The sequence below is a fragment of the Vombatus ursinus genome, unplaced genomic scaffold, assembly GCF_900497805.2.
Source record: "Vombatus ursinus unplaced genomic scaffold, bare-nosed wombat genome assembly UNPS02014803.1, whole genome shotgun sequence".
NCBI lineage: Eukaryota > Metazoa > Chordata > Mammalia > Diprotodontia > Vombatidae > Vombatus > Vombatus ursinus.
In genome coordinates, this window is record NW_020954581.1 from 3,763,504 (window position 1) to 3,789,939 (window position 26,436).

Genomic DNA, 26,436 nt, shown 5'->3' on the forward strand with positions numbered 1-26,436 from the left:
ATAATACTTTAAGGTTTATAAAGTACTTCACATATGCTATCACAAATGATCTTCACAAAAATCCCATGAGGCAACCGTGATTTTTATCCTATGGTATGGATGAGGAAATTGAGACTGAGAGAAGTTAAATGACTTGCCCAAGATGACACAGTGTTAAGAATCTGAGGCAGGATTTGAACTGAAGTCTTCCTGATTCCCAGGTCAGCGTTCCATCCTTTCTACCACATAGATGGCTTCTAAGATCCTTTCAGCTCAACATCAATGACTTCTTGATTCTGTAGTGATGGCATGGAGGTGGCTCTGGGTTCTTGGAAGCTATACCAATAGAGGACAAGTTCCGACAAGTTAGATGGAATCCCTTAAGGCCTGGGAATGATCTAATAGACATCTAATCTGCTATCTATACCAGCCTAGCTCACATTGGAAAGGGTCAACATTATAACATCTGGAGGACCTACTATGCTGGGTCACTCTGAGACTCATATGAGGCAAGGTATATAAGGTCTTAGTGCCTTTGAAGTGGTCCCTCTCCTTGCCTGGAGTGTACCTCCCTCCTTACCACTGCCTCATAGAATGTCTCTGTTTTCAAAACACATCTCAAGCATTATCTGCTACATGAAGCCCTTCCTGATACCTCTCCCCTAAGTTGTTAGCTCCTTCCTTCCTTCCTTTCTTCCTTCCTTCCTTCCTTCCTTCCTTCCTTCCTTCCTTCCTTCCTTCCTTCCTTCCTTCCTTCCTTCCTTCCTTCCTTCCTTCCTTCCTTATCTAGTATTTAATTACCTTGTATTAATTTGTTTTGATCTCTTTAAATTTATTCTATATATGCCTATACATTTACTTGTCTTCCCTGTCATAATGTAAACCCCTTGCTAGCAGGGCTTGTATCATTATTTTTTTATTTGTATCCTAGCATAGGGTCTGACATATAGAGATGTTGATTTTTGCTGTTGAAGCACTTTATTAACTTCAATGTGCTTTATAGTATCTTATAGCTCCAGTTTTGGGGATATTATGGGAAGAATTCTACTCAGGAAATCAAAAGGGAGCTGGAAATTGAGTGGCCTATGCACAGATTGATATGACTTGGAAATGGCTGGTAAGTGGAATAGTGGTCTGGTTTTGTGCAAGATAAAGTTCTGATGCTGCCTCTCTAAATGTTCAGAGATGAATGGAGTGGATGAAGTGGTTAGCCCAAAATCCCACAGGTAGTGCAGATAAGGTATGAAACCAGATCCTCTGTTGACATCCAGAACTCTTTCTTTATACTATATGGTCTCCTATGTTGACTGAGCAGACAGACTAGAAGCCAGGAAGAAATGCTAGGGGCTGTGCTAATAGAAATAATAAGAACAGTAATAGAGATAATAAGAAAAGATCAGGGTCCAAATTAAGAGAGTAATAGTATGAATGGAGAGGAAGAGAATGTTACAGTCTTGGCAATTAATAGATTTATGAGATAATCAATAAAAAAGTATTTATTAAGTTCCTATTTGTGCCAAGCACCATGCTATGCAAAGAAGATACAAGTACAAAAAATGAAACAATTTCTACTTGCAACAAGCTCATGTTTTAATGGAAGAGACAGATATGCATTACACATGCATATGTATATGTAAATATATATCATGAATATAAAGTAAATAAATAAAAATATATACAATTTAATTTAAGAGAGAAGACACTAGCAGTTGGAAGGAATCAGGAAGGCTTCACGAAGAACATGGTATTCGAGTTGTATCTTAAAAGAGAGGGACTATTAGATAACACTAAGAAGGAAGCACATTCCAAGCATGTGAGATATGTCAGTGGAAAGCCACCACTGTAGGAGATGGAGTGTCATTTTGAGAAAGAGTGAGACCAGTTTGGTTGGATTGTAGTATATGGAAGTAGGGATAATGATCAAAGGGGCCAGAAAGATAGGTTGGGTCAGGTTTTGTATAGGGCTTTAAAAGCTAAACAGTACTTGGTCCAGTGCCTGGCACATAGTAGGCTCTTAATAAACACCAGTTGACTAGTAGGCTAAGTGGTGGAGTTTATATTTGAGGCTAGTGGCAACAGGCAGCCACTGAATTTTACTGAGTAGGGGAGTCATGTGGTTAGAGCTGCACTGTTTTGACAGCACTGTGTAGGATGAAAGAGATTGGTTAGCAACTTTAGACCAGTTAGGAATCAAAGACAACTCCAAAGTTACAAGCCTTAATGACTGGAAGGATGGTACTGACATGAAGAGAAATAAATCAGTTAAAAAAAGAGTCAGGTTTAGGAGGAAAGAGAACATGGTCAGTTGTAAACTCTCAAATTAAAATCTCAAGGCACAATTCAAAGGACACAGCATTTTGGCTTATGTTGTTAGTTGTGCTTATAGCAATAGCATCTGACAATGAGATTCCTTTCCTTTAAATGATCTTTGATGTTTTTCAGATGTTCCAGTTTTATTAAGTTATCCTTTCATCAAACACATTTTGATATTTTCTATGGACACTTAACATTGGTAAGAGCCAGTATCCATAATTTTCAAGTCAGGAATACCATGGTCAAATTTTACCTCTGACATGAGCTGAGTAATTACAAGGAAGCACAGTGGAAAGAGCAATGAATTTGGATGCAATGAATTTGGATTCAGATGACCTGCCTTCCGATCTAGCTTTGTCATGTATTGCCTGTGTGAAGCGTATCAGAGATGCAAGTCACTTCTCCTCCCTAGGTTTCAGTTTCCTCATCCATGAAATGAGGTGGTTGGAAACAAAGACCTCTAAAGTTCTCTTCCAGCTCAACATCTAGGACTCTATGAACTATTTAAGTTATAGATGGGTCAGGAACTATGTTGGTGGAAAAGTCCCACATTGGGAGCTCTATGCCGATGAAATCAGAGATCCTTTCCGTAGACCTAATTGCTGAATGAAGATAAACAGCCTAAATAAAACAGTTGATAACATGTCACAGGACACATTCTAATCCTGCTGAAGAGTGAGAACGCTTTCTTTTGTCTACACTGAGTGTTTTAAAGGCAAATCTGTTGTATAGCTGCAAGGTCACTTCACCACAGGTAAGAAATTAGAAATTTTGAGGGCGATTGAACACTGAATTTTCCCAGTCTATCAGTTTGAAGTTATTAAGCATAGAGACTTATGGGATGGAAATACACTGAGAATTGGAGGTTCAAATGATCAGGAAACTAACGTTCCCTTCTAAGAGATGGGGTGTTGTGGTCTTAATTGTCTGTGATGTGCATAAAAAGCATCTCTGTTTGCATCGCTTAAGTTTCTTTGTGTACTTGGGAATGTCTGAATCTTCTCCAAAATAATATGTTGTAAAAAGTGATAACGTAGGTTAACTGAGGAAAGTTTGCTCAACTTCTCAGTGCCTCAGTACCTTTGACATTTTCCTTACATTTCATTCACCTTCTCATGAAAACATTAGTGACCTTAGAATCAATCTTCCATTGCTCACTTAGTCAAGTGTTTATGAATTGCTAATACAATTGTTAACATATAATATACAATATGTACAATGAACTTATATGTATTGTATATTATATTAACTATTATATATTTTATACTCTATATAACATTCTATACCATATATTCTTTATCTGTCTTATTGTGTTATGTATTATATATACATATGTGTGTATATTTACATACATGTATATACAGCAACATTTATAAATTTACTAATGTAACACATGTGTGTGTTTGAACAAAACTCTGATTGAAAAGTATTTATTAATATGATATATGCCAAGCACGATGGTAGATACCAGTGATATGAAGATCAAAATGGTACAGTTGCTACCTTCAAGGATTCTGATTAAAAGAGAGACTTTCTGTTAAGGATCAGTGAGACACATAAAGGCAATTTCCATCTTGTCTTAGCTTTCTCTTCTTCTCTTCTTTCTCCTGTAAATCCATTCAATTTTTCACTTGAAACCCAGTGTTCAATAAGAAAGGGACCAAATAGTGTCCTGCTTTACTCTGCCTTAGTCAGACCTCATCCCTACTATTGTATTCAGTTGTGAGCACCAAAGATTAAAAACATGAATTTGTCAGCTACAGGAGGATAATTGATACAGTGAAAGACCTGGATGGAGTATAAGCCAAATAAGGATCAATTGAAGGAACTGGGAATGTTTTATCTGAAGATTTATTTATCCCATCCTAATCTCTCTCCTAACATCCAGACTTGAACCCCCAACCTATGGGGCATCTCAAACTAAGCATCCCATGATCACCTTAGACTTGGTATGTTCAAAACTGAACTCGTTATCTTTCTCCTCAAACCCTCCCCTCTTCCTACTTTTGCTATTTATGTGAAGGTCACTATTATTCTCCCAGTCTCCCAAAAATGAAACTTAAGTGTCATCATGGATTCTTTATTTTTTTTTTTCCTTCTCTGCCTGGCCTCCCCTGCCCCCACTCCATATCCAGTCTGTTGTCAGGTCCTCTGGATTCTACCTTCACAACATCATTTGTAAATGACCCCCATCTCCTCCGACACTGCCCCCACCCTTTGTTCAGGCCCTCATTTCCTCAGGTCTGGGCTATTGCAATAGCTTGATGACTGGTCTCCCTGCCTCATTTTTTCACTCAGCTATCAGATGGACCAAATGTGTCTTTCTAAAGTATAAGTCAGATCATATCACCTCCTTTCTTAGTGGTTCTCTATCACCTCCAAGATCAAATACAAAATCTTCTGTTTGGCATTCAAAGCTCTTCATAACCTAACCCCCCTGCTACCCTTCTAGTCTCCCTCTTGTTCTCTTTGATCCATTGACACTGGACTCTTTTTCTCAAACGAAACAGTTCATCTCCTGACTCCATGCATTGTCATTAGTTATCCCCTCTCCCCTCCCCTAGTCTACCATGCCTGGAGTATTCTCCCTCCTCATCTCCATTTCCTGGTTTCCTTCTAGTGTCAGCTAAAATCTTATCTTTTACAAGAAAATTTTCCTGGCACTAGGGCCTTTCCCCTGAGACTATTTCTAGTTTATCCTTGCCTCTATCTAAATATAGTTATTTGCATGTTCTCTTCCTCATTAGACTGTAAGCTCCTTGAGAGCAGGGACTGGAATTTTGCCTTCCTTTGTATCCCCAGCACTGTGTATAGCATCTGGCATGTAGCAGATGCTTAATAAATACCTGGTAGCTTCACTTGACTGAAGAAGAGATTTAGGGATGAAATTGTAGCTGTCTTCAAGAGGGTGAAGGGCTGCTATGTGACAAAGGGATTAGGCTTATTCTGTTTGTCCCCAGATGATAGAACCAAAAGATGTTACAAAGAGGTAAAGTTAGGCTTGACGTGAGGGAAGAATTTCCTCATGATTAAAGCTTTCCCAAACTAAAATGGTCAGCCTCCAGATGGGGTGGGTTCCCCCTCCTTGAAGTTCTTTAAGTAGAAGCAGGAAACCACTTTTTTGGATTTGGTTTTGTTGTTCAGTCATATCTGACCCTTCATGACCCCAGTTAGGGTTCTTAGCAAAGATACTGGGGGTGATTGGCCATTTTTTTCATCAATGGATCCACTGGATCCATTGTCAGGCAATCAGAGGCTAAGTGACTTGCCCAGGGTGACACAGCTAGGAAGTATTTCAGGCTGGATTTGAACTCAGGTCTTCCTGACTTCAGCCCCTATCAGCTCTATCCACTGAACCACTGGCTGACTCATACTTGTTGGGCATATTATAGTAAAGATTACTTTCCTATATGAGTTGTTTTTGATTGCCAAAGTCCCTTCCAACTCTCAAATTCTGGGATTCAGATTCTGGGATTCATGGCAAAGAATACATAAGCAGGACAAGATACTAATTGAAAAGCCTGGATTTTCTCAGGTGGAGTATACATATAGCTGTTCAGGAAGTGTCCTAAAGACACTGGAAAACATTTTTACTTTAAAATTACAGAAAGCAAAAACATTAGCAAATGGTCTGCGGATCATAAGAAAAGAGAAAAGTAAACCTCAATGATTTCCAACCACTAGTGAGAGCGATGACAGCCTTAAAGAGCATGCTAATGTTTTCAGAGCTTTAAAAAGGTTAAAAGGCCTCTCCCCTCCCCTAAACCATTCTTTATCCTTTATCCCTAGGCACAGTTATTTTCTGATTTTACTTCTACTTTAAAAAAGAAAATCTCTCTTCTAATTCTTTATTTACTCTCTCCATTTCATTTGCTCTTTATTGGTAGGTCCTTTGATTGTGATCTTAGAATTCACTTTCAAGCATTCTTTTCAGTGCCTGATTTAGTCTCTGATTCAGGTCTTTTCCCCTTTGTCATTCTCACAAACTTTGAATAGGTCTGAACATTAAAGACCATTTATGTTAGTAATAGTACCTTTCAAAGTGCTTTACTGAAACTTGGGTCTGTTTTTCTAGGCCTTTCCACTCTGCTTGGTATAATGGAAAGGGCACTGAGGTTGAAGTCAAATGTTATCTCGTTACATCTGTGCAATAACCCTGGGAAATAAACAATATTATTTCTATTTTATAGGTGAGGAAACTAAGGTAGTTAGAAATTAAGTGACTCACCAAGGGTCACATAACTAATAAGTATCTGAAGATGGATTTGAACTTATGTTTTCCTGCCTCCAGGTCGAGTGCTCTATCCACATAGCATCACAAAGGAAACCAATTATTTTCAAATACAGTTATCAAAAATATTAAAATAAAAATACAAGTTCACAGACACCAGGTTATGAATTTCAGAATTATTGAGCCTTTTCCTTCCAGGTTGTCCTAGTCCAATGTTTTGTTAAAACATGGATCACAGGATACTAGATTTGGGATTAGAGCTTTAAGCTAAAACTTAAAGACTATCTAGTCTTACTAGATAGTCTTACCCTCTTACTGTATTTTATAAATAAGAATTGCAGGTACAATTTTATTACATTATTTTCTCTAGCTCACATGTGTAGCAAGTGACAAAGGCAGGATTCAAATCCAGGCCCTCTGACCTCATTATGCCTCCCTGAGGAAGGGGCCCGTAGCAGAAAGATTATGTCCATGGGGTCTAAGTTCTAGCAGGGCCTGCAAAGTTGAAAAGGCATTTAATATGGGTCCAGTGATGTTCTATATGTCCAGCTAAATTGGGAGAGGCTTATTTGCAAATTGACCACTAAGTGATGAAATATTTGGCCGTTAAAACTCTTGAATACCCTGTACAATGGCATAACAGAGGACTGTGAATTGTATCAGTGGATGGAGCACCCATGTTGATGAAATTAAGAAGTCTTAAAAATTGGAGGATTGAAATGGATTGACCCTCTCCCAAAACAAGGCTTGTGGGCCTTTGAAGATTTTAAGTACAGTTGATAAATCAAAGGAATGGAGTCTTTGGGCAAAAAGGAAAATGAGTAAAAATGTGTATAATATTAATCATGATTAGACTCCTGGGTAAAAAGAAAAGTTGTTCTCACATTATAAAGCACATGTCTAATTTAACCAGATTGAACACTGGACTAATTTGGATACCCCCACCAAAGGAGGTGGTAGGGACTGCAGATTTGACCTCATTGCTTCTGTCTCCCTTTTCTTCTTTGATGTACATTAGTTCCCATGGAAACCATATTGGGATAGTTCCAGAGTGACATCTACAAATGTAGTATAAGGTCATTTTTATATTGTGCTTTGAAATTTAAACCAAGGTTTGTGATATAGAGGGAAGCTGGCCTAACAGATTCTGCAGAAGGATGAAAGCCCAATGCTCTTCATTTAACTGGCAACATGGCATGTGACTGCATCAGGCCAGCCAGGTTTTAGAAAGTTCAGCACTGTGCTGGATTTGTGGGGCAGGAGGAGAATCGCATGAGGCTCATTTTCCTGCTTGGCTTCTATGTGAAATAAGAGTCTTTCCCTGGGCCATGTTTTTGGCTGTTATCATCCTATGAGGCCAACAGCCAACGGGGAAGCAGGGCAATGATTTAAAACCTGCATTGCCAAGTCCCTGTTGGGGAAGAGAAGGTCAGCAGAATTAATTTTCCATTCAGGTACTGGGCTCTTCCTTGCCAGGTTTCCTTTTGGGAGCTATCCTTTGGGGGATGTTGGGGAAGGTGGGAAAGGATAGGTATTGCTATAGAATCACAGTATCTCACTACAGAGATCTTCCCAATTGGGGCAGCATCCACAAGAAAGAAGGAAGGATTAATTAAGTGCCTACTTTGTGCCACCTATCGTGCTAAGAGCTTACAATTATTTCCTTATTTAATCCTCACAATAACTCCTAAAGGTCAGCACTATTATTATCCCCATTTTAAAGGTGAGGAAACTGAAGTAGCTAGAAGTTAAGTGACTTGCTCAGTAAGGCTGTATTTGATCTCAGGACTTCCTGATTTCCTGCTCTGTCTAAGAAGATACCTAACTGTAGCAGGAACTGGGTGGTATAGTTATCAAATCAATGCATTTAAATCAACTTCAATTCCACAAGCATTTGTTAAATACTTACTGTGAGCCAAGCATTGTGTTTATTGGTAGATATACAAAGACAGAAATACAATATTGCCTGCTTTTTCTGCTGGAGATTGGGGTGGGGTGGGGTATGTCCAAAGAGAGGTACAGTATAGAATATAACCAAAATAAATGAAAACTCATTGGCAGAGGACACTTAAAAATGGGAGATACAAGGAAAGGTCATTTGTAAAATGTAACTCTTTGGGGAACTAGATATTCCAAGAGGTGGAAATTAAGATGAAGACCTTTGTGGGTATAATGGAGAGTCTGTGGGAACAAATGGAAATGGGAAATGAAATCTTCAGTGCAGAGGATAGCAAATCAGGCCATTTGACTAGCATAGTGCGAAGGCTCTTCATAAATGCTTGTGATTGATTGATGGAGGGACATTGGGGCATGAAACTCAAAGAGGAATTAAGTTAGTCAGCCTGGGGAAAAATAGGTTGATGTCATATTGAGAAGGGCATAAAATACCAGTCAGAGGTGTTCATGTCTCATACTAAAAGCAATAGGGATCCACTAACGATTCTTGAGTAGGCGAGTCATTTGGGTAATCTGTGTTAGAATAAGATAAATTTGGAAACTGTGTGTAGGATAACTAGACAGACTTGCATATATGGATCTCAAAGATCACCTGTTTTTGTTTGTTTGTTTGTTTGTTTTGTTTGTTTTGTAGAGGGTTTACATCTGTCTTGATCACCTAACTGAAATCACATGTCTTTGGCATATTGAAGTATCTGCTAGACATTATGGTAGGCAGCAAAGGCAATAAAATAATGAGTCAGTTGCTGTTCTGAAGGAGCTTATTGTCTATATATTTCATTTCTTTATTTTTTTCTTAGTATTTTTAATTTTGCTAAGTTCATAGGACCTTAGTTCTAGAGTTGAATTTATAGACCATCAAATCCGTTGCCCTCATTTTATAGAGGAGGTAAATGAGACACAAGCTCAAGTGGCTTGTCTATGGTCACACATCTGGCAAGTATTTGAGGTAAGATATGAATCCAGACCTGCCTGATTCTAATTCAAACGCCTTTTTCATTGAACCATGCCTAAATCTCCTCTCTAGTTTTCAAAAATTTGGTTTCCTTAGTGTGAGAAACAATGTACTTTAGGGAATAGGAAACCACCCTTAGAGTCAATAAAACCTGGGTTCAACTTCTACTTTTCATAGGCACTATGTGACCTGGGGCAGGTTACTAGACCTCCTAGTGCTCCAAGACTATAAATTACAGGCAAGTTGCCAATCTGCCACACTTTTCTACACTGGGTGCTCCCAATAATGTTAAAATCACAGATTTTAACTCTCCAAATATCCCTACTCCATTGAAAAAAAGTTTAAATAACTGAATTTCTTGAGGTAGGACTTCTGGGCTAAGTCCTACCACCTAACAGCTGAATGACTTTATACAAGTCACTTTACAAGTTGGAATCTTAATTTCTAACCTTAAAAATATGACATATTTACAATAGGACAAATGAAGAGAACCACAATAATACAAATTAACCTAGACTCTGTGTAATAATAATGATTGAATTTTAATCCAGAGAAAAAAAGTGAGAAAATCCACTCTTTACACTTCTGTGTAGAGGTGGAAGACTGAGGGAGTGGAATATTATATATGTAATTAGATATGATCAATACATTGCTTGTTTTTTGCTGAATCACTTTTTTTCTCATTTTTTTACAGTTACAGTCACTAAATATATTTCCCTCCATTCTATACCCCTTCCATTTATTCCATTCTCTCTCTCCTTTCACCCTGTCATTTCTCAAAAGTGTTTTGCTTCTCACTACCACCTTCTCCAATCTGTCCTTCCTTCTATCACTGCCCCACCCTTGTCTTATTCCCTTCCCCTCCTACATTCCTGTATGGTAAGATAGATGTCTATAATCAGCTGAGTATATATGTTATTTTTTATTTTAGCCAATTCTAATGGGAGTAAGCTTCATTTATTCTATCTCACCTTCCCCTTCACTGTAAAAGTGGTTTTTTTTTGCCTGTTTTATGTGAAATAATTTTTTAAAATAAATGTATTTATTTTTAGTTTTGAACATTTACTTCCACAAGATTTTAAGTTCCAAATTTTCACCCCATCTCTCCCTTTCCCCCACCCCAAGGTGGCATGCATTCTGAATACCCCTTCCTCTAGTCTGTCTTCCCTTCTATCTCTCCCTCCCTTCTCTTTCCCCTTCCCCTTATATTTTCCTGTAGGGCTGGATAGATTTCTGTACCCCGTTTCCTATATTTCTTATTTCCCAGTTGCATGTGAAAACATTTTTTTTAAACATGTGTTTTTAAAACTTTGGGTTCCAAATTTTCTCCCATCCTCCCTCCCCACCCGCCCTCATTGAAAAGGCAAGCAACTTAATATAGGTTATACATGTGCAGTTATGCAAAACACTTCCATAGTAGACATGCTGTGAAAAACTAACTCTATTTCCCTTAATCTTATCCTGCCCCCCCTCATTTATCCTATTCTTTCCTTTGACCCTGTCCCTCCTCAGAAGTATTTGCTTCTAATTACCCCCTTTCTCAATCTGCCCTCATTTCTATCATCCCTCTACTCTCTTGTCCCCCCCATTTTCCTGTAGGGTAAGACAGATTTCCATACCCAGTTGAGTGTGTATGTTATTCCCTCCTTAAGTCAAATCCTATGAGAATAAGATTCACTCATTACCTCTCACCTTCCCCCATTTCCCTTCCACTGTAAAGCCTTTTCTGTTTTTTTGTGAGATAATTTACCCCATTCTACCTCTCCCTTTCTCCTTCTCCTAGTATAATCCTCTCTCATCCCTTAATTTTATTCTCCAGATATGACCCCTTCATCTTTAGCTCACCCTGTGCCCTCTATCTATCTATCTATCTATCTATCTATCTATCTATCTATCTATCTATCTATCTATCTATTTACCTACATACATATAATTTTTTCCCTCCAACTACCCTAATACTGACAAAGGTCTCATGAGTTACAAATATTGTCTTTCCATGTAGGAATGTGAACAGTTCAACCTTAATAAATCTCTTATGATTTCTCTTTCCTGTTTACCTCTTCATGTTCCACTTGAGTCTTGTATTTGAAAGTCAAATTTTCTATTCAGCTCTGGTCTTTTTATCAAGAATGCTTGAAAGTCCTCTATTTCACTGAATGACCATTTTTTCGCCTGAAGGATTATGCTCAGTTTTGCTGGGTAGGTGATTCTTGGTTATAATCCTATTTCCTTTGCCCTCTGGAATATTATATCCCATGCCCTGTGGTCCCTTAGTGTAGAAGCTGCTAAATCTTGTGTTATCCCGATTGTGTTTCCACAATGCTTGAATTGTTTCTTTCTGGCTGCTTGTAATATTTTCCCCTTGATCTGGGAACTCTGGAATTTGGCTACAATATTCCTAGGAGTTTTCCTTTGGGGATCTCTTTCAGGAGGAGATAGATGGATTCTTTTAATTTTTATTTTGCGCTCTGGCTCTAAAATATCAAGGCAGTTTTCCTTAATTATTTCTTGAAAGATGACATCTAGGTTCTTTTTCTGTTCATGGCTTTCAGATAGTCCAATAATTTTTAAATTCTCTCTCCTGAATCTATTTTCCAGGTCAGTTGTTTTTCCAATGAGATATTTCACATTCTCTTCTATTTTTTCATTCTTTTGGATTTGTTTTACAGTGTCTTGGTTTCTCATAAAGTCACGAGCTTCCAATTGCTGTATTCTAATTTTTAAGAAAGTATTTTCTTCAGTAATCTTTTGTACTTCCTTTTCCATTTGGCCAATTTTGCTTTTTAGGGCATTCTTCTCCTCATTGGCTTTTTGGACCTCTTTTGCCATTTGGGTTAGGCTATTTTTTAAGGTGTTATTTTCTTCAGTATTTTTTGGGTCTCCTTTAGCAAGCTGTTGACTTGTTTTTAATGATTTTCTTGCATCATTCTCATTTCTCTTCCCAGTTTTCCCTCTACTTCTCTTACTTGCTTCTCAAAATACCTTTTGAGCTCTTCCAAGGCCTGGGACTGATTCATATTTTTCTTGGAGGCTTTGGATGTTGGAGCTTTGACTTTGTTGAATTCTTCTGGTGGAATATTTTGATCTTCTTTGTCACCAAAGTAAGATAATATAGTCTGACTCTTTTTGCAAGGTTTGCTTATGATCCCAGCCAGTTACTTGAGTTTTAAACCCTTTGTTAAGATAAGAGTGCTTCCAATGTGGAGAATGTACTGTCCCAAGCTTTGGGGGTTTGTACAGCTGTTTTCAGAGATACTTCTAGGGACCCATAAATTTTCGGTTTTTCCAAGGTGCTATGATAAGGGGCAAGGTGTTTCCTCTCTATCTCCACAACAAGCTCCATCACACCAGTGCTTATCCTTGCCCCAGGACCACCCCTCAGATCTGTGACCCAGATCCAAGCCTGGGCAAAGCAAGAGATTCCTGCCTCAGCACTGGCAAAGAGATCCCTGCAATCCCCCTCTGATCAGCCACTTGAATCTCCCTCAGTCTGTGGACTGGAAGCTCAGGAAACAGCCAAGGTCCCGGGCTTGAGACTTGCGACTGAGACCTAGCTCCTCTCTCACCGCTGTCACAGACTTTTCCCACTGACCTTCTAAGTAGTCTTTGGCGTTCGTGGGTTGAGAGGTATGGGAATCACTACAGGTACCCATGATTCATTCCTCTGAGGCCTGCTCCAGGTTTGTGGAGGCCTGCACGCCCATGTCAAACTGCGCTCCTCTTCCAGCCTGGCGATATACGTTTCCGATCAACCATCCAGGCTGTCTTGGGCTGTGTATTTGTTTCACTCTGTCTTTTTGTGGGTTCTGCTGTTTTAGGATTTGTTTAGAGACATTTTTTATAGTTATTTGGAGGGGTTTGGGGGAGAGTTCAAGCAAGTCACTGCTTTTCCTCTGCCATCTTGGCTCTGCCCCACAATTAAGTTTTGTGAAATAACTTACCCATTCAACAACTCCTTTTTCCTTTTTCCAAGTGCATCCCTCTTTCTTACCCCTTAATTTTACTTTATTTTTTTTAGATATCATGCCTTTATAGTCAACTCACACTTGTGCCCTCTGTCTATATATACTCTAACTGCCCTAATGAGAAAGTTTTTATGAATCAGAAGTATCATCTTCCCATGTAGGAATGTACACAGTTTAACCTGATTAAGACTTTATGATTTCCCTTTCCTGTTTACTTTTTTTATGCTTCTTTTGAGTCTTGTATTTGAAAGTCAAATTTTCTACTCAGCTCTGGTCTTTTCATCAAAAGTGTTTGAAAGTCCTCTGTTTCACTGAATGTCTATGTTTTTCCCTGAATGTCCATTCAGTTTTGTTGGGTAGATGATTCTTGGTCATAATCTTAGCTCTTTTGCCATCAGGATATCATATTCCAAACTCTTCAATCATTTTAAATAGAAGCTGCTAAATCTTGTGTTATCGTGACTGTAGCTGCATGATATCTGAATTGTTTTTGGCTGCTTACAGTATTCTCTCCTTGATCTGAGAGCTCTGGAATTTGGCTATAATATTCCCCATAGTTTTAATTTTGGGATCTCTTTCAGGAGGTCATAGGTGGATTCTTTCAATTTCTATTTTAAGCTCTGGTTCTAGAATGTCAGGGTAATTTTCCTTGATAATTTCTTGAAAAGATGGCTCTTGTTTTTATCTTGGATCTCAGATAGTCTATTAATTTTTAAGTTCTCTCTCCTGGATCTTCCAGGTCAGTTGTTTTCCCAATGAGGTATTTCACATTATCTTCTTTTTTTTTCATTCTTTTGGTTTTGTCTTATTTTTTCTTGATTTTTCATAAAGTCATTAGTTTTCATTTGTTGAATTCTAATTTTTAAGGAATTATTTTCTTCAGTGAGCTTTTGTACCTCTTCTACCATTTAGCCTAGTCTGTTTGTTAAGGCTTTATTTTCTTCAGTCTGTTGTGTTTCAACTGCAGGGTGGGATCCTCTCCTGCTTCAGCTGCCAACTCTTTCTTCATGATTTTCTTTCATCACTCTTATTTTTCTTCCCAATTTTTTTTCTACCTCTCTTACTTGATTTTCAAAATCCTTTTTGAGCTCTTCCATGGCCTGAGACCAATTCATATTTTTCTTGAAGGCTTTGGATATAAGATCTTTGACTTTGTTATCTTCTTCTGAGTGTGTGTTTTGATCTTCCTGGTCACCGAAGTAACTTTCTATGTTCAGAATTTGTTTTCTGTTGTGTGCTCATTTTTCCAGTCCATTTCTTCATTTTAACTATTTGTTAAAGTGGAACTCTGCTTCCAGGGTAGAGAGCTCACTGTCTCAAGGTAACAGGGTTTTGCACAGCTGTTTTCAGAGATACTTCTAGGGACTTGTAAGTTTTCAGTTCTTCCAAGGTGGTATGATCTAAGGAGAAGTTCATTTGCTTTTCTCCTGGCCTGTGCTCTGGTCTGTGAGTGACCACAAGCATTCTATTCTGCCCTGGAATTGTGACAAGGGTTGTTGTTCCACTGTGGCTGCAAATTCTCGTGTATTAGTGCTCTTCCTCACCAGGAGATTGCCACCCAGGACTGCAATTCAGATCCAAGTATGGGTAAAGCAATAGAATCCTGCCCCCAGTGCCAGCAAAGAGACCCCTGTAATATTCTTCTGATCAGTTGTTTGACCTCCTTACCCTCTATGGGCTGAGAGCTCCAGAAGCACTGCTGCTGCTGCCACTGCAGATTCAGTGGCTACCAAGGCCTGCTTCTGGTTTACTAGGGCCTGGTCTGCACTGGAGTGGCCTGTGCTGGATTGTGCTCCACACTTACCCAGGTGTGACAGACCTTTCCTGCTGACCACCTAAGTTGCCTTTGGCTGGAAAATTATTTCACCTCATCCTTCTGTGGGTTCTGCTGCTCCAGGAATTGCTTTATGGCATCATTTAAAGGTGTTTAGAGGGCTTTGGGGGACAGCTCAGGTGAGTCCCTGCTTTTTCTCTACCATCTTATCTCCCCTCTCCCTCCCCCACCCAACATCCTTTTTGAAGCACTGTGCTGCTCATCTCCTGGCATGAAGAAGGGATAGAATAGGTGCCTTAAAACTGTCTCCTTCACCCAACCCTGGCCTGCTTGCTGAAGTAGGAGGGGATCCCACCCTGCAGTTGAAACACAAAAAAATGTGCAATAACATTTGTAAGATGACTCCACTCACCATCAGTACATGAAATATGAGCACCCTTATGGATTTGTAAGATGACTCCACTCACCATCAGTACATGAAATATGAGCACCCTTATGGACAACATGAAATCCAGTACCTGAAAGATGAACAACTTTCATTGTGAGAGAACTCAGCAGGTATTGCATCAGATTGGCAACTCTGAATTAAACAAGGATGGCAAATGGAGGTCAGCTTAGGAAAGGCAGAGGTGGATATACATTTTTCTGGAGTAGTCACAGTGAAGGGGAGTTCTATGAAGCTGGTTTAGGTTTCACGATCAAAACTAATCTAGTTAACAAGTGTGTGTGCCTAATAAAAGGAAGTAATGACATGCTCATGACAATGCAATCGCCAAATGCAGGAAAATACCATACCACCGTACACACCAAGTGTGTATGCTCCCACCATGACAAACCCTTAGGGCCTTGAAGAAAAAAAAAATTATGAAGATCTGGAAGCCATCATCATTAAAAAGCTGATTGTATGTATTTGAATGCCAAAAGTACATTTGCCTAAAAGACTTTTATGGAGATTCATAAAAGGGCAGTGCTCATGTGGTTGCCAGAAGAAGTGATACAAGGACATTCTCAAGGTCTGTCTGAAAAACTTTGGAATTGATTGTGGGACATGGGAGAGACTAGCATAGGACTCCCAAGCATGGTGTGCTGGCATCAAAAGGGGCTATACTCTATGAACAAAGCAGAATTGCAGTACCTCTCACATTCAAAAGAAATGTGAGATGGGCAAATTTGAAGACACTTCCACTCCAAGTGTTAATGTGGATTATTTGTTCCTGACCTGTGATAGAGCCTTCAGAGTTCATATTTTTCTGATCAGCCACAGTCAAACATATTATACTTTGACCCCAACATAGTGATGTCATTTTGGTCCTCTTTGAAAATGATGGACAACAACCAAGTTTGTATTTCTTTTGTAAATATTTTATGTTTACTTCTCTGTGTATATTTTACCCCCTACCTCTTTCCTGGACTTCTGTAGAAAGTAAGCTCTTTTAGGGATCATAGATTTTGAAGTAGAAGGACCATTTAGTCAGTCTGTTGATAAATATTTATTAAACACGTATTCTATGCTAGGAACCGTACTAAGCACTAGTGATACAAGAAGAGGCAAAAGACTGCCTTAAGGAACTCACAATCAAATGAGGGAGACAACATGCAAAGAAATATGTGCAGACATGATATTGGCACCATAAATAGGAAAGAAAAAGAAGGAAGGCAATAGAATGAAGAGGGGTTGGAAAGGCTTCCAATAGAAGGCAATATTTCATTGGGACTCAAAGCCAGGGAGATCAGGAGTTAGAGTGGAGGAGGGAGAGCATGGGAAAAAACCAAAGACAATGCCTGGAGCTGAGTGACAGAGTGTCTGGTTTGTAGAACAGCCAGGAGGCCAGTGTTGCTGTATTGAAGAGTATATCTATATCTATATATCTATATCTATATCTATCTATCTATATATGTATATATATACACACACATATACGTACATGCATATATACATATATATATATATACACACACATATATATGTTATAATCCAATTACTTTTATTGCTCAAAGTTACTTTTTTGACATAACTTCACTAGTATCCGAATGTTCATTGACAATCAATCCATCCATCCCTGATAGCTATTGTCTCATATCTCTCCTTTTGTGGCTAATCTCCTTGAGAAGACTATCTACAATATGTGCTTGTACTTCCTTTCTTCTCATTCTCTTCTTAACTCTCTACATTGTGACTTCCAGCCATCTCCATCTATACTATTTCTTTTTTAAAATTTATTTCTTTTCAGTTTTCAACATTTACTTCCACAGGATTTGGAGTTCCAAATTTTCTCCCCATCTCGCCCCTCCCCTCACTCCAAGATGGCATGCATTCTGAATACCCCTTCCCCTAATCTGCCCTCCCTTCTATCTCTCCCCCATTCTCTTATCCCCTTCCCCTTGGAGAATATATGTTGAGGAGTAAGGTATAAGAAGCCTGGGAATGTATCAGGGGGCTAGGTTATAAAGGACCTTGAATGCCAAACAAAGGATTTTATATTTGATCCTAGATTCAATAGAGAGCTATTGGAGTTTATTGAGTAGAAGGTGAAAAGGTTAGACTTGTGCTTTAGCACAGCTGAATGCAGAATGGATTGAAGTGGGGAGAGACTTGAGGCAGGCCAACCAACAAGCAACCTACTGCAGTAGTCCAGGCAGGAGGTGATGAGGGTTTGTACCAGGGCGGTAACAGTGTCAGAGGAGAGAAGAGGACCTATTTAAGAGATGTTGCAAAAGTGAAATCAATAGGACTAGGCAACAGATCGAATTTGGGGAGTGAGAGATTGTAAGTAAGAAAGGAATCTAGGTAGTTAGACTCTGGGACTAGGAAGATGACATTACCCTTTCCAGTAATAAGAAGTTAGAAGTTGGGGAGTGTTTAGGGGTAAAGAGAATTAATTCAGTTTTTGACATGTTGAGTTTAAGATGTACATTGGACGTGACGTTTGAGATGTCTGAAAGGCAGTTGGAAATGTGAGACTGGTGATCAGTAGAAAGGTTAGAGCAGGATAAGTAGATTTGAGTATCATCAGCGTAGAGGTGGTATTTGAATCCATGGGACCTGATGATTTCACCAAGTGCAGTAATATAGAGGGAAAAGAGAAGAGGGCTCCGGACAGAACCCTGGGAGACACCTATGATTATAGTGCATGAACTGGAATGAGATCCAGGAAAGGAGGTAGAGAAGGAATGATCTGATGGGTAGGAGGAGAACCAAAAGAGACTAGTGTCTTGAAAACCTAAAGTGAAGAAAGCATCAAGGAAGACTGGGTGATCAACAGTGTCAAAGAGTGGAGAGAAGTTAAAGATAATGAGGATTGAGAAAAGGCCATCAGATTTGGCAATTTAGTCCCACTTATTCATTTTACAGAGCAGGAAAGTGATTTCTCCCCCAAAATGAAGTGACTTAACTAAGCTTACAAAAGAAATGTGTCAGAGGTGGGGATCTGAACCATGGTCCTCTGTTTTCAGATTCAGCTTTCTTTCTATCACACCAGCATTTCAGTTTTGTTCCCAGCACCAAGAACAATACCTGACACATAATGGGCTCTTAACATATGCTTGTTGAATTGAATTGAATGAATCAAAGTGGTTTTTAATAAAGACTAGAATGGAAAATGATTTGAGTAACACTCCCTCCCCCCATTTAATGGAGTAAGGCTATTTGTAATTGCTGCTGCTGAGATGATTGTATTTACCTGCTGCTCCAGCATTTGTTAATTTCATCCTCATCAATTTAACAGGACATGCTTTATTGATAAAGTCAGTCACATAGCTCTAGTTCTGTTTCCCACAGATCTGAACTTTAAGAGGTAGATAAACAAGCAACTTAGCATATGTGACCTTCTGACCAGAGAGTGTTAAATTCCGGGAACTATATTACTTTACTCTTTTTCTTTCTTTTGTCTGGGGGAAACCTCTTGATTTATGTTCAATCCCAGGACACAATAAAGACTCTCAGGTATGCTAAATGAGAACTCTAAGGAATGTATCAAATAAAACATTTAGCTCCCCTTAAAATTTACAAATAAAAGTAACCTTTGATTAAGGAGAGTACAGTTTATATCATGTTTTTATCATCATTCAAAAGTCAAATGCATCCAAATGATTTAACCTCAGCATAGTTTTGGGCTCTGTAGGACTTTGGAATGAAAATCACAGAGCCCAAAGAAAAGGCAGCATGCTGGTGTTGTGTGTGGAGATTGTTGGCTCATAGATACAATGTAAGAGGCAGTGTGGGTTAATGGATAGAGAACTGATCTAGAAGAAAGGAAGGCCTTAGTGCAAGCCCTACCTAGGACACATATTGGATATGTGACCCTAGTTAAGTTATTTAACCTCTCAATGAGACCAAGAAATTCTTTAAGGCTCTATGTTGCAAGGAAATACTGATGTGCATTAGTTGAATGAGTTTCCTTACCCAATAGTTTCCTATAGTAATTAAATTCTGGGTCCAGTCCCTATGACCGTATAATTGGTTCCTAAATGTGCAACTAGACGGAAGCTTAGAGGACATCTACACACTCATCTCACTTTGTAAGTGAGGATATACATGCCCAGGTCTTTTGGTGTGTTTACTTATATTTGATATTTTGTATATTATTCTGCTGGTTCTGCTTTGTTGGTCACATCAGTTCATGTGAGTCTTCCTTTTTTTCTCTGGATTTCTTTCATTTGCACCTCTTTGCATTCACTCTGATCATTCCTGGAGTGTGCTTCCTCTTTACCTCTGCCTCTTATCATCTCTGGTTTCCTTCAAAGCTCAGTTCCAATGTTAACTTCCACATGAAGCCTTTCCTGATTCCCCTCTACACCCTCTCAGCTGCTTATGCCTTCTTCCTCCTCTACTTTTTTGCACATGTTGATATATGTATTTGGAACTTGATTTATGAAGCATAAATGACTTGCCTAAATCACACAAGTAGTAAGTGGCAAATGCAGGATTCAAACTCAGGTCCTAGGACTTCAAGTTCAGCATCCTTTCCACTGAACCATGATTATGTTCATGTACCACAATTTATTTAGCCATTCTTCCATTAGTAAGCACATACTTTCATTCCAGTTGTCTAGCAAGGTATAGGAAAAGACTTATTGAATCAAGTAGTCAGAAGTACTTGCCAATTGGTCTATGTATAATCATGATCATCTTCTGGTTGTTCTTTGTTCTCCTCCTTCTACTCCTTCTCCTCCTTCTTCTGCTTCTCCTCCTCCTCCTCCCACTTCTCCTTTCTCTTCTTTTTATTTTCCTCTTTCTCCTCTCCTTTTTCCTTCTTCTTCTCTGTCTCTCTTTAAAGAGACTTTGTAATTTTAGATATTACCCAGTTAGCAATGGGAGTCAAGATTGCTGAAGGAACCCTGAGACCACTGGAAAAGAAATTTCAATACAGCCTCATCCCCAGTAGGGAGGGTTTGGGTGCATTCCAAAGTCCCCCACCCCTCACAACTTCAGGTGGGTCCAGACTCAAAGGTAGGAGTCTCCAAAGCAGCCTGGAGCAGCCCCATCTCATTAGCACTTTATTTAGCATACTAGTGTCAAACATCTGCTTATGAGTTCTTCCCTTAGCTTAAACAGAAGGGAAAATAAAATGCTGTCCAGCACATTTTGACTAGAATCCAGATTATGTTGTTTATAGGCATGGTTGAAGCATGCTCAAATCTCCTCAGAACTTAAACCTCTTGGAGGCTTTTATAAAGAAAAAAGGGACTTTTTTCAATGTTAAAAAAGGAATTAAATGCTGTAGAATGGTATACCTTTTAGGCTATAGAAATTGAGGGGGAAAAATTGTGACTCTTCTAGTTATTTGAAAACTGTTTGACTTTTGAGGCAGGTAAGTCCCATTGTGGATACCATTCTGGACATTCTGGGAACAGGAAAATTGGAATTCAAATCCTGACTCAAACACTTATCTAAATTTGATCTTACACAAATTACTTTAACATCTATCAACCTCAGTTTCCTTATCTATAAAAGGGAGACAATAAAAACACTGCTTTTTGGGTTGTTGGGAGGACCCAAAAAGATAAAATATGTAAAGTGCTTGGCAAACATTAAAGCACTAAATAAATGCCAAATATTATTCTTTTTGTCTTGAGACATAGAGATTTCTACAAAGGAATCAACCATGAGAATTTTGTCTGTGTCCTGGAATTAATTTGCCTGGTAGGAGAGGCTTCCATGCAGCCTTGTTCAGATTTTCTTTACATCGGATAGATACCAGTGGAGCATGTGAGTTGTCCATTGGTTATGATTGAATGAATTTTAAAAAAGCATTTATTGTATATATATTATTCCAGAAACTATGCTAAATATTGGACTTCATTCTTTGTATAACCCACTCTGCCTCACCCCCTTTTTTCTGGACATATCTTTTTTTATGATACTCTTTATATAACTTGTCTTGTGTGATTCTTCATTTGTAAAATGGCAGCCTCCTGAAATCTACTATATACCTTTCTATTGCTTTTTGGGTAGCCCTCATGTTCACATCTTCCCAGGACATGGCATTACATGGTTTGCAACCTTAGAACTTCACCAGAAGAATTTATATTTGTTGGAACAGTCCTGTGATTTTCAGTCAACAAGCATTTGTTCGGCACTTCCTGTATCCCAGGCATTCTACTAAATGCAGAAGAGACAAAGACAGATGAAGACAGTCTGCTCTCACAGAGTTCACATTATAAGGGAGGAACCAATATAGAAATAATTAGGTAGCTACTGGGAAGGCATTCATAGCTGAGAAGACCATGAAAGACCTCATGCAGAAGGTGAGGTCTGAGCTAAGTATTGAAGGAAGTGAGGAATTCTAAAAGGTGGAAGTAAAAAGGCATGGGTGATAGCCAAGGTAAAAGTACAGAGGCATGAAATTGTTATATGTGAGGAACAGCAAATAGACCAGTATAGTGGACTAAGAAGTGAATGGAAGGGAAGAATGTGTAAAAGGAGTAGAAAAAAAAGGAAAGATATATTATGAAAATGTTTAAATGCCAACAATAGAGCTCATGTCTATAATACAGGGAGCCTTCAGGGATATGCAGTGATGTACTCAGGCTCAGGATTTAGGAAAATCATGGAAAATGAGTAGAGGTTAGAGTAAAGTGAATCTTTGAGTCCAGTTCTCCAAATACTACAGCTTGCTGCATCTCTTTGGAAAAATATTATTGTGAGAAAAAAAAAAATATGGGCCTTTGTTTTGGGGAGAAACTTGAAAGAACTTCATATTTTTCCAAAGGAAATCCAGCCTACTCTTCTTCTCCTATTCTATTCTGGGCCCAAGTCAAAGAAAGAGGGAACCAAAGACACTCTGAAGGAAGATGTGAGAGTCATTGGAGGGGGTAGTATACATAAGATCCTGGTCTATATGAGATGATCTTCACTCTTCGCTGGAGGAGGAAGGTGATTGATATCCCTAGGGAGAAGTGCCAGTACCATCCTCTCCTTTCACCAAGGTCTTGCCAAGGCTTTCAGTCACTTTTCTAGGTCTTGATGCAGGCTGTCCCACTCCACAGGGTCACTCCCTGTTTTGAAAGATGGATAGGTGTTATACCAAGAGATAATATCTTTGTCTTATTTCTTCTGGGTTTCCCATCTCTGATGTACAGGTAGGTAAGGACCAATTAATTGGTGAGTTGGAAGTTTCCATCAAGGAAGATTCCAGATATTGGGAGGGGGCCAAGAAAAAAAGCAGTATGGGAAGGAGGTTTTATTGGCTATGAGTAGGAGAAGCATCTACAGCAGAGATGGCCTGTTAGAGAAAAGGAAAGGCCCAGAAAATCAGAATATTTTCTGTGAAGTGAAGGGAAGAATTCTAAACCAAGGAACCCCCATTTAGGGGCCAATCTGTTGTTAATAATTAGATGACCTTGAGAAAATCATAGATTCTCTGAAATATTTCCCTATCTTGGACATGAGGCAATGTTTTTCCTATTACAGAGCCTTAAGTAAGAAAACATACATGAAAACATATTGTTTAATCATCATATGGAATTGCTAGTCTCCCACCCAATCCTATGGATCAAAAACATCTGGCCTTGGGGCCATGCTCACTCTGACAGTAATGTCTTACAAACCTCTAAGGTGGGAACCGTAGAGAAAAGCCTATCTATGGCTATCACAGCGTTGATCTTCATTCCCTTGATTCAAGTTGTCTGAGTGGCTACATTCATCTCATCACTTTGGATTCTTATAATAGCTCCAAATTCCCACCTAGCAGAAATATTCCGTCATCCTTGGATCTGATATATTTCACTGAAACCTAGTCACGTGATGTTGGAGTAATGGGGTCAGCATTAACAGCTGTCATGTTTTATAAATGTTGTACCAAGGTAAATTTTATTATTAAGGTATTCAGGCCCTAGATCACTATAGCTATTTTCATATACAAATAAACTAAACCATAACACATTGAGTCTGTGCTATGTGAATCTCGAAGTCATCTCTGTGTAAATATCAGGCATAAGATGAAGTCTCCCTGAATGCTCCCAGGGTATCTTCCTCCTACACTTTGGTTGAAGGGCTGTTTCTGAAAACAAACAAGCAGTACCCTCATGACCTCAGAACTCCAAGAACACAGCCATATCTTAGAGAAGACTTGTCAGGCCAGCATTGGCAAACCCTCATCAGTTTAAATCAAGGATCCCCTCCCTCTGCTTCAGGGGAACACAAAGAGTCTCTATTTAGATGACATAAGATCATACTTTTAAAGAAGCATTTTTGAAATTTCCAAGCAGCCTAACTCAGTGGAGAGTGCTGGGTTTGGAAGCTGGAGATCTGAGTTGAAGTCTAGGCTTCAGTTTCTTGATAGCTGTGTGCATGTCAATTACTTAACCTTTCAGAAGCTCAGTTTCTTCATTTGTTAGGATTAAAAGAATAATTTCACTAACACACCTTGCTAGTTGTTGCTTCAAATTTTTCAAGGGCTGTGCCATCAGAGAGCCATCTCTGACAGGCCCTGGCTATGGATTACATATCTTTTGTTCAAAGCCCAACATGGTCAGATATTGAGCCTCATTATCAAAAATTGGCCATCAGGTGATGATTTTTGGTTTTGAATACAGCAACTCAAAAAGCCTATAAAGTAAGATTTGAGACATGTCGTAATTAGATTTGCCATCTATTTGTATCACGTTTCATAGTATGCAAAGAGTAGTGTGTATATTACCTAAATTTAACCTCACAACATCTCTGTAAGGTAGATTTTCTTTTTTTCTTTCTTTTTTTTTGATTCAATAAAAAACCTATGTTTTAACTGATTAGAGAATTCCTAATTAAGGAATTTCCTCTACCAATGGAAATCTGTAACTATTCTTCAACTTATTTTTTTTGGCTAGGCAATGGGGTTAAGTGACTTGCCCAGGGTCATACAGCTATAGTAAGTGTTATGTGTCTGAGGCCAGATTTGAACTTAGGTCCTCCTGAATGCAGGGCCGGTGCTCTACCCACTGAACCACCTAGCTGCCCTTTAACTTATTTTCTTAGAGTTGCCTTAAACACTCTATGTGCTAAGTGACACAGCCAGTATGTGTCCAAGGTGACTTGAATCCAGATTTTCCTGATGCCAAGAAAAAATCTCTAACCTTTGATACAAATCCAGCATGCTGTTTACCATAGTAACCCTATGATGCAGTGGTATGGAATTACAAGTATTATTATGCATGTTTTATAGATGAGGAAAATGGAATTTAGAGAGGTTTGAATGAGGATACAGTTAGGAAATCAGATTTAGAGCAATTTTTCCTTTGTCACACAATTCCAAGGTTTCCTGACTCTAAATCCTTATGCACATACTTTCCTCATTCAGGAATGTCCTATACCAATGAAATCATATGTCTAGTATCCATCCTTTTCCTAATACATCTACATGCCTGTGCACAGCATATTAGGCCTATATTCCCCCATTAAAATGAGAGCTCCTTGATAGCAGGGACTATCTTACCTTTTCAATTTGTATACTCAGTGCTTACCATAGTGTTTTGGACATGGTAAACACCTAATACATGTTTAATTCATCCATTGATTAATATAAGACATATTACATTTTCCTTTATTTCCTGGGTTGAAAAGGTCATAAAGTTCATTATTATGGCCAATGTCTTGATGATGGCCCTCTCTGCAATGAATGAGGCTGGTCGTTGGAAAGTCACACACTCTTCTCTTTGGGACAATATTGGAAGCTTTTACCTCATGGTATAATCTGCCTGATGTTCTTTTGAAACGGTCTTCAAGAATGCAGGGTTGTCCAACAAGGCAATAGAGTACACATTTAAGTCAGTCATGTATTAATTTAAGATGAAAATTAGAGAGAGAACATTACAGAACACACACACACATACATGTTTAATCAAGAGCATAAGAAAGCTTGATTTTGCAGTGGGAAAAAAGTGATGGATTTGACATCAGAGACAGCTGACAGAAGTAGTGATATGATGGAGAAAGCACTGGACTTCGTGTCCAGAAGACCTGAATTCAAATCCAGCCTCAGATGCTTACTATATGACTCTGGACAAGTGACAAGTCTGCCTCAGTGTCTTCATATGCAAAATGAGGATAATAATACTATTTGTGTCCCAAGGTAGTTATGAAGATAAGATGACATAATACTTGGTGAATCACTTTGAAAATCTTTAAATGAAATAAAGATATATAGAAATATCCTCCAGTCAATGTGGTCCAGACAACCTGCAACTTGAGCATATGTCACATCTTCTGATTGGACCCACTTATTGTCCAATTCATTGGCATTCTTAACCACCCACAATACACCTACACACTGATCTTTCAAATGGGGATGAAAGACAGAGACCTTTCTGCACTATTTTGAATATTCTTACTCCAGATATAAGGAGAATGAGTTGACTAGGGCGGAATATTTTAGCCCATAGTACAGTGGTTAGTTGGCGGGGCGGGGGGGGGAGCTTACTCAGCTGTGATTTCACGGGGTCTTATTGTTGGATTAAGGTTTTCAATTGCTGCAGTTGAAACATGTTGGAGGTTTATGTAGCCTTCAGAGAGTGGGGGAAATCCAAAGAGAAAGGTTAGATTCCTTTGGAAGAAAGAGGAGAGCTGCAAGAGGTGATAATCTCCCATGCTTCTTTTTCACAGTACATCATCCCCACCTCCCCCCTTCCTGCACTTACTCATCAGCCAGATGAGGGTAGCAAATCATTATGACAGACCAGGGAAGGATTTCATCAGAGTTGGTGTGTGATGTGTGGTGTGTGTGTGTGTGTGTGTGTGTTTGTGTGTGTGTGTGTGTGTGTGTGTGTGTGTGTGTGTGTGTGTGTG